The sequence below is a fragment of the Thunnus maccoyii genome, chromosome 21, assembly GCF_910596095.1.
Source record: "Thunnus maccoyii chromosome 21, fThuMac1.1, whole genome shotgun sequence".
In the NCBI taxonomy this organism is placed as follows: Eukaryota; Metazoa; Chordata; class Actinopteri; order Scombriformes; family Scombridae; genus Thunnus; species Thunnus maccoyii.
The window spans coordinates 21,588,630-21,604,250 of record NC_056553.1 but is presented as its reverse complement, the minus strand read 5'-3'; the positions used below and the strand labels follow the sequence as shown (position 1 = coordinate 21,604,250).

The window sequence follows — 15,621 nt, the reverse complement described above, 5'->3', positions numbered from 1 at the left end:
CACTGTCAATGCAAATTTTTACACACTTCGTGTTCATGAAGCCTTGTTCACAAACAATTTGTCATCATATGTACACCACAGGACTGAACTAAATCTGTACTTACTTGTTACCTGGACATCCAGGTGGATTCTGAACTCCTAAAAACAGATTTTGTAGAATCCTTGGATCAAAACAAGATTTAAGGAACTGGCCTGCTTAAACCTCCAGAGCAGTGCAGCCCAATTAAACCCCAGTGTCCTGCTACAGCAACGGGCCAAATTACTAACTCAGATGTCTCTGGACCTTTGAAAACAGTGGTTGTGGGGACGGGTGGAGTCAGTGGGGGTGGTAAAAGGGGGCTCTTGAGAAGTCCAGCCTCCAGCCAGCAACCCACCAGAGGATTCAGCAGGCCTCCGCTTGATGAAGTTCCAAAAAATTCCCTCACCGGTCCAAATCAGGTCGCCTAACCTTCACATTTCCTCTTTTCCACAGTGCTCACTTTGATGGCTGTGTGTAGCAGGGGAGGGGAGTTTTACAGCCAAGGCGGATAAGGACGCAGTGAGGAGGAGGTGGCAGGGAAGGTCAGGAGGAGGTAATGGCACTCAGGCTGAGGGGAGGAACCAGCTATTCCACAGCTCACTCTTTATGTCTTTCTGTCACTCTGTCTTTCTTCCTAATTAGGATAACAGAGTGACAGGGGGAGACCTTAAAGGCTGCTGGCTTTACGTACAGAAACATGGCACTGTCCCATTATGCCCTCTGAGTTAAAGCAAGCTGAGTGAGTGAGTGAGTAGGTGAGTGAGCAAGGTTTTTCCTTCCAAAAGCCATCAAGCTCAATGATCCATGTTTAACACAAGATGAACACCACCCTGCGTTGTCCCGGAGTGTTCTGCTGTTGTGGGAATTCAATGGCAGTGACAGACGTAGATAGACGTTCTAAGTGAGTGTGAATTGACCCCATTTCCTCTCACATCATAATGCCCACAGCTGACCAACGCTCAGGGCCTTATACCCCAGAATCTCATGGGTAAAGGTGACCCCATGTCAGACTTGACGGAGCCAGATGGCTGGTGCCACCTTCTCCATATCCGGAATCTTAGAATCTTTTCCCTCTGAGCTCTCATTTCACTCTTCGGTTCCACTCATTTTACCGGAGTTCATGTCTTTATTCACCTACTATCTCATTCGTTGTAGGTTTTTCCATGTGTTTATTTGACTGTGTCTGACTTGAAGTGTCAAGGGTGTAGGGCTATGTTTTGATAGCACTCCAATTGCCCAGCAAGGGAGTGATGTTCCCTGAACTCCAAGGATGTTTCTGTTACAAACGACCAGAGTCCAACAAGGCATCATCAGAGGCGGTGACGGACATACGGTTTTGTGTCTCCATTTTTTGACGAGTCATCAACTTGCGCCTTGAGGAGCCCACGCTGCTGTCAGAATGATAAGCATGTTGCGTCAGCCCGGATCCTGTGTTTTATTTGCTTTGACTGAGGAGGACAGAAACACGTGTTCCCAGATTCCCACAACACAGATAATGAAGGGCCAGGAATCAACCACATATGCCAAGGTACTTTAGATGAGTAATGATGTAACACTGAAAGGTACTACATGTGTGCATTAGGGTCTGTGTATACTATGAAGAGGCAGAACAGTAAATGGCATTGCCCTACAGTAAGTAGTAGCAAAGAAAGAGACACCTTCATAAATCTCAATATAGTTCTATAAAAGTCTGCTTGCAGTCCCTGACTGATTTAAGATAACAAATCTCCTTCTTCCTCTTTATTCATCTCTTTCTGTCATCCCTTAAAACACCAGCTGCCGTGTGAGTAAAGGCCCAGCGATGGCTTCCCCAGCTCAGACATCGATACTGGCACTCACCAAATCAAAGAGCAGGTCTTTATATATTCCCCTTTCATTCCGTTGACTGTAATAGTTCAACAGAACGCCTTCGGAATCTGAGGATTTATAGTAAGTAAAATTCAGCTTTTATCTTAGATCCCAGAGATTAATGTTGCCCCTGTTGCATTGCTGTAAGGTCTCATGAATCGCTCTCTTTCTTGCCCTTTTGATGTATTTATTTTCATGTCCATAAATCCGTGCATTAACTAAACCCATTGTTTAGGAGGTTAGGGCCAGAGCCAGACAAGCAGGGTGGAGGCAGGAAGAGAAGTGGGCTAAACAGATGAACAGGGGGGATTAAGCTGTGGAAAAGTCAGAAAGCCTGTCCTGTCCCGGGCCCAGCGACATGTCATAGGGGTTCCTACAACGTCCCCCTTACGCATTTCGGAAACCATTAAACGAAATGTCTCTGTCTCGCATTACAATATATGCTGCAATCATTTTGATTTACTAGCTTAAAATTACAGTATCAGGGCCAATATCCTGAAGGGAGCTCAATGTGATAAGCCCTGCTTTTGTAACATGACAAATTGTACATCATGAGCATCAGAAGAGGGTGGGCAGGGTAAGAAGGAGGGGGACCCAGACTCCTGCTGAGATTTCTCATCTTTTTCTTGAATGAGCCTCTCTTTCACTCACTTCTCTTCCTCCAGCGTTCTACTATCCAGCCTTTCATGTGGTGACTCAGCCCATCACCATGGCTTTACCATAGGAGCCAGCCAGAGATGCCGCTCTGTTTTCCTCATCCACGGGTAAATGCCCTTGACCATAGGGAGACTCTACTGTAGACTAATGGGGCTTTGGGCCAGGAGCTTCCGCCCACCCTGTCTCCTCAGCCTAATTAGCCTCACCATTACCTCATGTCTGTAGGCAAAGGTCTTCAGGGCATGTTACCTTGAGCTGTATTTCTCAATTACAGGACTTGAAGAACTGGAGGGTGGGGAGTGAGAAGAGAACAGGGGATGCCCTTCATTCCTCTCTGGCCGGAGAACACCTTTTCACCCTGATGAGAATGTATGGCAATCATAACAACACGCTCAGTCTAATAGCCGTAGCACATTTGGTCATTAATGCATGGTGGCGTATGTATATACTGGGGCTGCACAGGTTAACTTGACTTTGTGTGTGTGTTTGAAAATAAGACCAAGGGGTAAAAGTTCACCTGGAGGGTCCACAGCACTGAAAATTCATCTGACACATGTGGAGCTAAAGCAGGGTACTGGGGCTGAGGTTGTACAAAGGCATTGACTATGTTAGGGGAGTATGGAGCTGTCCACCTGTATTTTCTTAAACTTTCACTGTGGCCTTCCCCTGAGCCTTGTTGGCCTCTATCGAAGCAGTTTTAATTACACAGACTCTCAACTGTCATCTTTAAAGTTAGAGTGCTCTGGAGGTCAGGACCTTCCTTGTGTGTGCTACAAATTAGTGCAAGTCTCCACATCCACAAGTCAGCCACATTGCACGATTTCCCCTAGTTAGGGTGTGTGAGTGCCAGAGAAAGTCAACAATATCACTTGCTTTCCAAATGTGTCTGTTTTGATTGCTTTGTAGCATTTTTAAAATATTCTTTATTGCCCTGATAGAGTTCCAGCTGTGCTGTCATTTGAACAACTCGTGCAGCTTTGTAAAATCCAACACATGCAAATGTAAGTAGCAAAACAGTGTTTCTCCATCGTCCAACTATACACCACTCAAATGGAATGTAGCCGTGCGTCCAGCTGGGGTATGAGAGCCCAGCAGCAGTAGCCATGCTGACCCTGTGTAATGACGGTAAGTGGATTACAAGGAGGCCCTGGCCACTGGTCATTAATATTGAGTCTGCTAAAGTTACCTCCATGTGGCAGCAGCTACACCACAGGGACTGAGCCCAGGACCTCCAAGATACCTGAGAAGCTCATTTCTCTGTACAGGGCCTCAGATGAGCTGACAGCCTTCTGCAACTGGAAGCTTTAAAAAGGACCTCAGAAAGATCAAGGGAGATCAGAGAGGTCAGTTAATGGTTTTTTTTCAATGATCGATCCAATATTTGAGGTCATCTTGGCATTTTGTGATGCGGATTGGCTTTCAGGGGTGAAATAAAGTCATGCAAATCCTTCATGTCCAGTATAACTTTGGTGAACTTTGACACACAAATTCACACTCTTGACCAATAGCAAACCATATTGACAGTGTTGACCTTTGAGGGAACAGAGAGCTGGAGAGAACAAAATGTAGGAAGCCTACTAAAAACATAAAACTAAGAACATCTTAACGTTTTAGCTAAGATGTTTTTAGTTTTCTAGAATTTTGAGACAGGAGTCAATGTTTTTAGACAGTTTATTCAAATACACCTTTTGAATAAACTATGTGAGCTTGTTAGCATTAGCAACCAAGCTACTGAACATGCTAATGGATAATGAGTAAGCTAGCTATATTAGAGAGCTTTTGTGACCATGATTGTGACAGGATAGCACTAGTGTGTCTTCAGCTGGCTAGCGTGTTAGCCATTAGCTCACCAGCTGCGGTATTTCACCAACTAGCCCTGAATAGTCCCTACAAAACCACGCTTTGAAGTGGGAATAGCTATTTCGGGTGCCCCTGGTTCCGGAAGTAAAAGTCCCATTCATTTTCTACACAGACAATGTCTGGTGACTCACAGTTGCAGCACTTCTATGGTTTGGTCTGGCATGAGACTGTCCCAGTTGAGTCACTGGGACAAAAGATGACCACTCTGATTTGTGTCTCTAACTGGCTTCTTCCTCATAGCAACAGTGGGCAAGGCTCATGAGCATCCGCCAAGCCAAAATGATGGAAAAAAAACATAATTCCAGAACCAGTGGTCCCTCCCACTTTGCAAATCTATTTCACTAGGATCCACAGATGAACTTCGCTGTGTCACCAGAAAGTGACACAGCGAAGGCCTTTACTCAGAATAATTCACAGAACATGCTGTGGCAGAATCCACAGAGGCAACTACTGCAAAACCTGGACAAATAAAACCAAAACTAGCATAGCTGGATACCACTCAAGGTAAGTGTGATATGCATATTTGTCATTTTGATGAAAAAACCCTTTTATTCTGAATTACTGCTCTGATTTTACAAGGTCACTATTCATATATTGAAGGATATAACTCATAAATGATCCCAATATAGACCGTCAACAATGTCAGAACCAAACATGTACAGAGTAACAACTGGTGATTAATTGTGGCATAGGTGTTCTGACACTTTCAGTCTTCTACAGTAAGTTACAGTTACATGAGATCATATCACCTCTACTTAATCCTACTCTAATTTCTGCCAAATCACTCATATAAATCAATACTTTTTTGTGATTTATTCTATATCTGATATCTGGTATCATAACAGATGTCTGTGGTAACCTTTTTGTAGGTGTGCAGACTTTATGGCTTCTACACAATAGCCTTGATTGCCAGATATAATATTAAATACATATGTGGTCTTAAGGGTTTGGATGACATATGTGAGCTAATAAGAGGAAAATGTTGGATTCCCCATAGAAATGTTAAGACATAAGTTTGATTTCTTAAACTGTAATTCCACAAGGCTACATATCATCACAGTATGAATCTATACATTTAAGAAAACAGTGGTACACTCAATGAGCCGTGTTCAAGACTGTAACAAGCACTACCATGAAACCCTGGAGGTTGATAGAATGTATATCTTTTCACTGATGTGGGTTCTCACTGCACGCAAAGGCCTTGTAACAGACATGTAGACATCACGTTGTTATTGCCATGTTCTGGGAAACATGGTGACATGTTAGGAGCTCTTGGCATCTCTGTATCAACAGAGTGTGGGGTTGACAGGGGCTAGACCCTGATCATGACAACCACAGATGTATCCCTCCTCTTATTCCCACAACCTAAAAGCCAAGGCCTGGTCCCTGAACCTACACACTCAACACACCATGTTTTGACATGTTGTCACCCTCTTTTCTTGGATGGTTAGGTATGAGGAAGAGCACAAGGTGGCTGCATACACACTCACCGTGTGCTTGTGTTTCTAATCAAGCACTTGTCCAGCCTTGACGACCTGCCTGCCCACCTGGGAGCTATGATGGGGACTCACGTGACCCAAAGGATGGGAAAAACAAACAAAAATCAAGGCGAAATTATTTAAAGGGACTAAATGAGAGTAGAGAGAGAGAGACTTTCGTCTTTGGAGAGGAAGAATAACAAGAAGCAGTGTGATTTTGTAATGGGTCATGTCCCTTTACGAGGTGACGTAATTTCCAATAAAGAACCATAGGTCCAGTGAGGATGCCAGTATATTATGTGTTGAGCAGACAGGAGACTGGACTACCAGGCCCTGTCCAGACTAGACCTGGTGGACGGAGGACAGATCTGTGAAAAGGTCTGTTCCACAACACGTTAAACTGTCAAAGCAGTCGTGACTCACATGAAAGAAACCATGTGGCAAGGCCATAAGACAAACAAACCGTAAAATGGTTCTCCTTTGCTGACTAATAACAGTCAGCTTTACACTCAAGTGTGATGACTTTCGGAACTCTAAGGTGTCTTTGCGGAAATGCAGCATGAGGTCAAAAAGAAGTGTCAGCCAAAAGGGGCATCTGACAAGCAAGGCATCAGGAAAAGAAAGAGATGCTTGGGGCCTTGTTAGTCAAAAACCAGAGGCGGCAGAGCAGAAGGGAGTTCTTCCCAGCAGTCAGCCGGAGCCTGTGTGTCATGTGTTAGCAGGTGTTGATGGCGGGGAGTGGTGCTGCAGCGGCTTGGGGAGCAGTTAAGGTTTTGGCTGCAGACAACGGGCCCTAATGAGTGATGCTCCACAGGGGCTGGTTCAGCCAGCCAGAAGTTGAGAGAATGGAGCGCTCCTTTAACTGAAGCCATCTGAAAGGAGGAAATGCCCACGGTCCAGAGTCTGGCAGCCTGGCACTGTGACTGCTCTGCAGCCCTCTAGAGAGGCTCCCGCCGTGAGGCCGAACCCAACCAAATCCAAACCCCGGCCTGTGCAGCGGATCTCACACGCAGGCCGCAGACAGACTGATTAGTCCTCCGAGCTTTGTGATTAGACTACATTGTTAGCGTTGGAACAGCACAGACTTTGACTACTTTTCCATGGCTTGTTGAAAACCTGTTGAGAAACATATTGTATTTCCAAAAATCCTAGTGGCTAGTGGATACTCCCAGAGTGCAGCTGTCCTTTTCTTTGAACGCTGTTTAGGCTACTGTTTGGGAACAATAACCTTTTTTTTTGTCACTCGCCCAAAAGTTATAATGATATTAGTTGATGCTCAAGCTATATTAGTTGAATAGTCCTTCCTTCTTCTGCAATAGCTTGTTGCTTAAAGCCTGAAAGGAAATATGTCAACCAAAATGTTGAGTTGTACGAGGCTTTTAATGGTCCTGAAATTTGGTGTCAATGTAAGTAATTCTCAAATTGCTTGTAGACTATGTGACTTTTAATTTACTTTTTTTTGCTATTACCTATACTTTATCTGCTAATAGTACTGTCAATAACTTGAGTAAAAAATACAAATCAGTTAAATAACTAAATACTGTTATCTTGAACTTGAGATCAGCAGTTCCTTGGCAAGAACTCAAACCAAACAAATGTCGCAATGGACTTCATCAGTCTTTATTTGACTCTGATTAATTACACTAGAGCACCTTAGCTATTTTAGAGTTTAATGCATTTTCCTGTTTGCCAGTAATTTTTTTTTGCTTTTCCTAGTAAAACACTCTTCCTATGCAGTAATACAGTCAGCTCCAAAGAACTAAAACAAACACAATATTTGATATGTATGGCCTATTCTAAACTTATCTCTCCATGAATGCCTCATAGGTCAACCAACTATTGATAGCCATCAGTCATGTGTAATGACACTGCAGGCCACCCTGGCAGCCAGCTGATGCTGATCTCACTGCATACCTGTACTCCTGCTGAGGCTGCCTGTTATTGCTCAGTATGGGGTTGGTTGAGGATTATAAGAAAAAAGCAAAGTGATGGTCAGGCATGTTACAGAATCCAGCATGGTGCAACTGGTGCTCAACTTTTCACAGGTTTCATAGCACGTCTCAAAACTAAACATTTACTGTTGGCATAAATTGGTGTCAGAATTTTGTTTTCTACCACCTTGTAAAATAGATATACTCTATATAAACATACACACATTAGCACTGTGCGGAATGACTTAAATACATTACAATTACATTTCCTCCTTTTGTTCCCCATTGTTTTCTGTTGTTTTCTTCAATTGGCAAAACATGCTCTAGATCAGTTGTTCCCAACCTGGGGTTCAGGACTCCCACAAGGAGTAAGAGACAAGAAAAAGAAAGTTTAAAAGTCTACTGTATGAAATTAAAGCAATAGTTTAAAAGTGATATCGATCTTCTCATCTAACTGTCAGCAAGAACACCTTTTTTCGTCTGAAAAAAGAATTTAGTATTTCCCAAAATATCGAACTATTCCTTTAAGTACACATTTCCTTTTTTCTTGTGAATCGCTGTAAAATTTTTCCTATTCAGGCCTCTAAATTTGATTCAACTTAACCTTAATTTGAGGATGGATGGTTTCTCTTTAATTGAAGTGCTCACAATTTAAATGGCCTACAACCTGTGAAAAGGGGTTGTGAGTAGATATTGTGTTGAATTAAGGTGTCCCAAGCAAAAAAATTGGAAACTGCTGCCTTAGATCAATGTAATAGTGGTGTGAATACCACCATCACTACTATTACACTACTACTACTGCTAATGTTAATTTGAAAAATAAAGTGAAGAAATGGAATTTTAAACTAACTTTAATTAGATTGCATAAATGAAAAAATAAAAGGAAAACCAAGAATATAAAGGGAAATGACAAAGGTTCTGTTCTCAAAATAAATTACGTGATGAACAACAGAGTCGTCTCTAGGCAAAATCCTTTCTAAATTCTATTTGTCTGTTCACAGGGAAGTCTCCTTTTCTTGCATGCCTTTCACAAGGATGTCTCATTATTTCCAATGAGAAATATTCCTCTCTCGTTCTCTTGCTGATTGGTTTGGCGGCACCAATGCTGGAGCTGCACCAACATAAAGGTCTCAAGCAGCACCTCCTCTAATGATGGGAGGACAGGGGCATCCCAGCCAACCTCCTCTCTCATTCACCTGTCACTACACTTAACAAGTTGCGCTCTTCGTCTGTTCTCACTCTATTTTCCCATCCCCATCTTTTCCATTGCCATCTTCCACTCAACATCTATCTCCATCTCAGTCAACTCTTTTCATCCGCGTGTTCTTCTTCACCCCGTTTACAAAAACAGGCCTACCACTCGCTCTTCACCCCTTCCTCCTTGCTATTTATTACCTCTTGCTTTGCCCACTCTCTCCTCTCCTGTTCTCAGCTGCTACCTCAGCTCTCCCTTCATCCTTAGACAGGGGAACGAAGGAACAAAGGGCCCCTGATGTCTTCCTGGAGACGTTATAAAGCGAAAGTCAAATCGTATTAGAGCTCTCCGAGCGTTAGCGAGTGAGGCAGTGCCAAACGTGGACGGCCTCTCAGACCGCACTTTCAAAATAATAATTACACTGTTAGAGATGAAGCGAGAGAGACAGAGGAGCAAGGAAGTGAAGGGAGGAGGAAAGAAATACAGGGAAGATCTGTGCTTTTTATTTAAGTGTGCTGAATGTCTTGAAAGAGTAGAACCAGCTGCTATCTTCAGGGCGAGGCGAAGGGGGAGGCAACGCGATCAGTCTAGTAGAACGGATCTTGCCAGCTCAAGGGTATTTAGAGGCCTTTATCTGGTAATCAGGTCAAGGTGGGGCCAACATATCTTCACATGAACCAGACAAAAGACAGATTTAACAGTTGCCTTTTTAAAGTAATTTTGGGGGGAGTTCTTGCCTTTAAATTGACAGCAGACAGTGGAGGTGACAGGAAATGTTAGGGTCTTTGACCCCTGTAGGCCACCAGGACGAGGGCTGGGATATCAACCAAGCAAGGCAAGGTGAGCAACTGCCTCAGGGCCCCCCGATTGTGAGACTTTGAACAATGAGGGTGATGTCAACCATCTTATAGCCTCATCTTGCAGAAGGCCCCTTTGACAAAATCTAGTTTCAAGAGCTTTTATTGTGATCATTTTATTATTTATTGTGATATTCCAAAATAAAGTTGTCCAATCAAATTGCTTCAAACTAATTGACACATAGAAAATGTGGGAGCAGGCGGCATTATTCCAGCGTAGAAGCAGTGGTTGGTTTTTGGTCTTTGTGTGTACTGTACTTGATGAGAACTTGGAGGGGCTCTTGTGGAGTAAATTATATTGATCTAGTTAGATCAATTTAAGCAGTAATCACACCTGTTATGGACAGGGCACTGAATTCTTTGTTTCTGTAGCAAATGTTAAATGCATGTTTGGACACAGATTCTTCCAAATACATTGAACAATTTTTTCGAGAACAAGCTAAATGCCAAAACACACAAATGTCCATTCGTGGGAATGTCATTTTAGCTGGACCAGAATGCAACTGAAGGCTCCCCGATCTTTCTTAGTATAGCCTTTACCTGTAATTGGTGATGATCTTAGGTGTTTCTCATCTATAGTACCAATCAACAAGCAGAGCAGTTGGTCTTTGTTCAAAGGAACCTTTTCTACAGGGGCCCACCAACAAATTCTTGCTCTGGCCCACCCCAACAGGTTCTTCCAGCCGTGACCAAGGCAGTCTACGTTTGCTTTTTATACACTAGAAGTCAGGCAATAATAGTGTAATAATAATGATAAGTCAAAAAAGAATTGATAAGTAACAATAGAGATCATAATAGGTCACACTGTTGTAAGTTGATAATGAATTGATCTATAGGAAAATTGTAGGGCTAGTAATAGTCCCCTAGGTGCTGGTAGGCGTTAAGGGTTAGTGTTGGGGTTAGTGTTGGGGTTAGTGTTGGGGTTAGTGTTAGTGGTCAGGGTTAAATCTGCTCATCACATCTATGCTGTTAGCATGGCTTCATATTTTGTTTTCTATTTTAAAATGAAATGACAACCTGCAGATTTAAAGAAAACACGATATGCACATCAGCACAGTTACAGGGCCTGGGAATATTCAAGTTTATGATGATATGATTTTCTCAAAGATATGTTTTGTGGTCACTTGCACTCATTCAGCATTTCTGGAAATACATAAAAGCTCTTGTAATGTTTCTCAATGATTTAGCAGCAGGAGCCAAGTGTCGCCGTGCAGAACTGCAACCAAAATAAACAAAATGTGTTTTAAGTCGTGTAGATGTAGACGTTGTCATTGGTTTCCCCCTAAAAGCCCTATGGCCATAAATCTTGTGTTACTTCTATATTTGACAGGCATCCATCCACTCCAAAGAAAGCACTGGCACTAAGTGATTGCCACTTGAAATACATACTGTACACAGTATTTGAAAACCACAATTGCAGGTTTATGTCCATAAGAAGCTCAAGCGATGATATTGTTTCAAAAAAAAAAAAAAAAATCAGCAGTATCAGGTTCTGTTTGCTGAGACTCATTTAGAAGAAATGCATGGGTTGTTTTAATTAATTTTCATCTGCCTGTAGTGAGAATTATACATCTAACTTGATATATATAAGAACATAAATTTGACATATTTTATCGGCAGCCATATCTGCTGCCTGGTAACATCGCACAATGATCAGTTAATGTGGGGATAGTCTTCAGGCTATGAATGATTTATTATGTTCACTTTTCTTTGGCACTGCTGTCTTTGCTTCTGTTTTTTTTTTTTCTTTACAGAGCGAGGATGACCTAACGTATTTTCCGTGGGCTTCTTGTACTTGTGCCTTTTCAAACAGTCAATGAAACAGGCAATTACTTACAATAACTGAATGATCTCACAGTTTTCTGTGAGATAAAAAGATAACCTCATAAGCAGTGACCCAGAGTAAAGGTATCTTTCAAAGTACTACATGTATGCCATAAACTGTTCCTCAGAAGAAAGTTATACGACAGGTCATCATGCTTCTTGTCCATCACAAGTCAGCCATGCTAAATCCCATTTAAAAGCACTTGTCCCTTGTTCTCCATGCCTAAAAACACAGAGACAGGATTCTGGAGCTTTTTACAACCAGGGGATGTGGTCACAGCCTCTTGTTAGAGTCTCTTTTACTATTTTCTATTTTGGATATTCACATGGATTAGTGCGACAAATCACGCAGGTACTCATTACAATGACCAGTGTCACCCTTTTCCTTTCCTGCTTTAACCACACAGCCGTGAGCTGAGCTGAACTGGATTTGACACGAAGCCTGTAAAAACATGAAAGCTCTTTGGAAAGAAAATGCAGGAGATACGCTCTCCAGCTCCTTTTAAACCAGGAACAGGAACAGTAGTCGACTTACCTCCTCCTCATCACTCTTGTTACTCATGCACACAGCCTTTGTGTATGTTTAATCTGAGTGTTAATGGACTGTTGTGGAGGTTGGACACATTGTGAACGGATGCAATCATGATGTCCATGTGTAAAGAGGCCGGGCCATGGTACCTTTCTGTGTGCGTCATCAGCGGGTTTCCATGCAGTTCAATCAGCGGCTGAACTCAAGCATTGGAGACACGGCATGGAGAGCAGTTGTGTTTATTATGCTGTATTAAGTTTTAGTCAAAGAACATCTAAGACTGAGCAGGTGCTTCTGAGCATGGAGCACATTTGTTTTACTTTGTAAAAGACCCAGGCAAGGGGGACTGTTTCATTTAATCCCTTTTAACGAACAGCAATTAGGCTCGCTAATGAGACCCTGGGTTAGATGTATTAAAACCCTCGTTCATCCTGCTTTTTCTTCCCTCTTTTTTCTCAGTCTTCCATCCTTCTTTGCATCTTTTTTTCTCCTTACTGCTTCACAGACAGGCAAACTCAGACACACACAGATGCACGCACTTTACGTCAGCTCTGTCTGAGTTCACTCACTGCTGTGTCTGAGCTCCACTGCCTTCAGCTCCCTCAGCTCCAGCACCCATCGCAGATTCTCAGTGCTTCTTAATTTAGACAGCTTTTCCCTTGTTCCAAATAAAATACCTGGAGGGGGAGGCAAACTCATAAATCTGCTCCTCTAACAACAACAACATCCAGAATGATCTCTCTTGATACTAGAGATGAGCTACTACTTCTCCTCCCCCCGGGGATCCCTGGTGATTGATTTACATGCAGGCTCAGTCCAACTTACCCTAACAGTTTAGGAGACAAAGTAGTTCCACCTGCTGTGCCGCCGTGCACGCCAGGCTGAAAGCGATAGGTCTCAGTGCCATTGGCGCTCCTGGCAGACAGTGTGCCAAGCAAGGCAAGTTCCAGAGGAAATCAGCGGTTTCATCATCCATGAGATACTTCTGCTCTCAGTCAGCAATTGGACATAATAGGGGTCAGCTGCCAAACAATAAGGTCACAAATTATTTTTTTTAAAAGGGAAGGGGTTTAATCACATAGATCACATGGACATGTCTGCACCCCATTTATGAATCACGTGACTTGGAGAATGCTTGAACTCATGCAAGCTGTCTACCATACTGTGGGGCCTGAAATGGGTGAAGATTTATTTCTGTTAGACATCTACTTTGTCTCATATCTCATCCCTTTTAAGTGCGGTTTCAGTGTGTACAAAAACAAAGTCAGGAGATTGAAAGCATTTTCAAAAGCATTTTCCTAAGTGTTGCCTTTGTCTTACTTGTAAATCATGCTTATTATATGTCACTATGTTAGGCTGACTGTCCTCAATCACCTTAAATTGCTGTGGAAAAAACACACAGAGAGAACAGAAGGCTGTTCATATAAAAAAAAATGTAGAATGTCCTTACCAGTCATTTTCCTTTAGTTACCATACCTGTACCTGTATTGATTGGTGTCAGGCTTATTAATTTTAAGCTGAGTGAACTTATTTGCCCTGTCTAAACATATATATATTCACTCAAATAGACTGCATTCACTACCCAGTGTTTGTCTCCAGGGACAGTGCCAAACCAGTAGTGACAGAGGAAATAGGCTCTTAAATATGTGGTCATGTGGACACTGTAAAAGGAAAGCATACAGTCATTTTATTGTTAAGACAACATTTGACTTGACATTTAAGATTCTCTGACCTCTGTAAATCACAATACCAAATCCAAAGTTTCACTTGACACAGGTAATTGCAATTGCTGGTTTTTAAATTAAAGAGTTTTTTCTTTCTTTTGAGACCCAATGAAGATCCAACTTGGATCAAATATTTATTTAGATATATTTGTGGTTTGGAACCAGTGAGCAGGCGTTACTCTTTTCATTCATGTGACAAATGGATAAATAAAACATTCAGATATTTGAATCAATACGCTGTTATGCCAAGAAAATATAAAATTGATTTTAGATTAATAGCAGCGCAGCTGCAGTTTGTGTACCACAGAGTCCCTCTCACAACGTGAGTTATGCGGTTGTTATTTGTTATTTCAAGGTTTGGGTTTGGTGATTTTTGACCTAAGTCGCGTTCCGTTGTGTTTGGCTGTATCATAGCAACCAAGGGGGGCGGTTATTCCTTGTAGAGGGAGCGTGTTGTTTCCATGGATACCATTGATGGCTAAAGTTTAGAAATAGAGAAGCAACTTGAAATACACGGTAAGTTTGCTCTTTAAGTACATATGTAGACGTAACAAACCATGGCTGAAACATGTAATGTGTGTTTTATTGACGGAGAAAAGCTTAACATGATTGTAGCTATGCTAAAGTCAGCTAAAAAAAAAAGCAGCGTTGGTAAATTAACGGGACTAGTGAGCGTTGTTAGCAGTCGGTTATTAGTTAGTACAGCAGTTAGTCACTGTTCTGACAAAACGTCGAAACATTTTAACGTGAAGAAAACTTGACAAACAGCATGTCCCTGTAAATTTTTTAAATTTTCTAAATAACATATTGCACCATAAACACAACATGTCCTTATGGGGCTTTACATTAACGTTATATTCACGCTTTAATGCAGGGCACCATATATGAGAAAGGTATGTCTCCAGTATGGTCTGTCGTCTGAAAAAAGTTACTTAAAGCTAAAAAAAGATGGGCTGATTAGTTTTGTATGAATTTGCTGGAGTCAGGTGAAGAGAGCTGAGGATTTAGCACTATCGTTTTTCAGCGTTTTCTGGCCTTTTGACCCAGTTTGAAAGTCCCTAACTTTTCCTGACCTCAGCAGCATTTAGAGAGTAATGAGAGTTACATACTTTGGTGTTATATTTTCAAATAAATGGAGTAAGCTCTTAATGAATTAAGTATAAATTCAACACACGTTCAGCCTAATTGGTTTAATTTGGATTGGAAACATATTAGGGCTGCAACAAGCCATTATTTTAATTATCAGTTAATCTGCAGATTATTTTCTCATTTAATCATTTGAGCTATACAGTGTCTGAGAAAAGTGAGAAAATGTGTATCACAATTCACAAAAAAGCCCAAGGTGACACCTTCAAATGACTTGTTTTGTCTGACCATTACTCTGAAACCTTAAGATTTTCAGTTTGCTATCACATTAGAGGAAGAAAAGCAGCAAATCCTTATAATTTAGAGACTTTTTTGGCATTCAAGCTTTGAAAATGAAAATAGTACATTATCAAAATTGTCACTGATTAATTTTCTGTTGTTTCAGCTCTTAAACATATCAAACAAATGTCATAGAAATCTCACGTGACATTTTCTTAATATCTCTACATGAGGCCGTAAGATCAAAGTTGATTAAATGTGAATGAGAATAAATGATGCTGAGCCCTTATGAGCCACACACTGTTTAAGATAGTGTTATTTTTAATGTTTTGTT

General features: G+C 41.7%; 1 protein-coding gene and 1 long non-coding RNA gene across 3 annotated transcripts in view; both read left to right on the top strand.

Moving 5' to 3' along the window:
• The first annotated feature begins 2,473 nt into the window (after window positions 1-2,473).
• On the top strand, window positions 2,474-3,869 carry LOC121888286. Of its 2 annotated transcripts, XR_006093186.1 has the most exons (4): window positions 2,474-2,631; window positions 2,799-2,893; window positions 3,463-3,649; window positions 3,790-3,869. It is a non-coding gene; the product is annotated as an uncharacterized LOC121888286 (long non-coding RNA). The 2 variants fall into 2 exon arrangements; XR_006093185.1 differs by having other exon boundaries at window positions 3,463-3,848.
• A 10,461-nt stretch (window positions 3,870-14,330) lies between these two features.
• odad2 (outer dynein arm docking complex subunit 2) overlaps window positions 14,331-15,621 on the top strand; it is a 38,523-nt gene continuing 37,232 nt past the window's right edge. The window contains exon 1 of the mRNA XM_042399633.1: window positions 14,331-14,438. The gene's annotated coding sequence lies outside the window, so the exon portion shown is untranslated. The remainder of the gene's footprint in view (window positions 14,439-15,621) is intronic.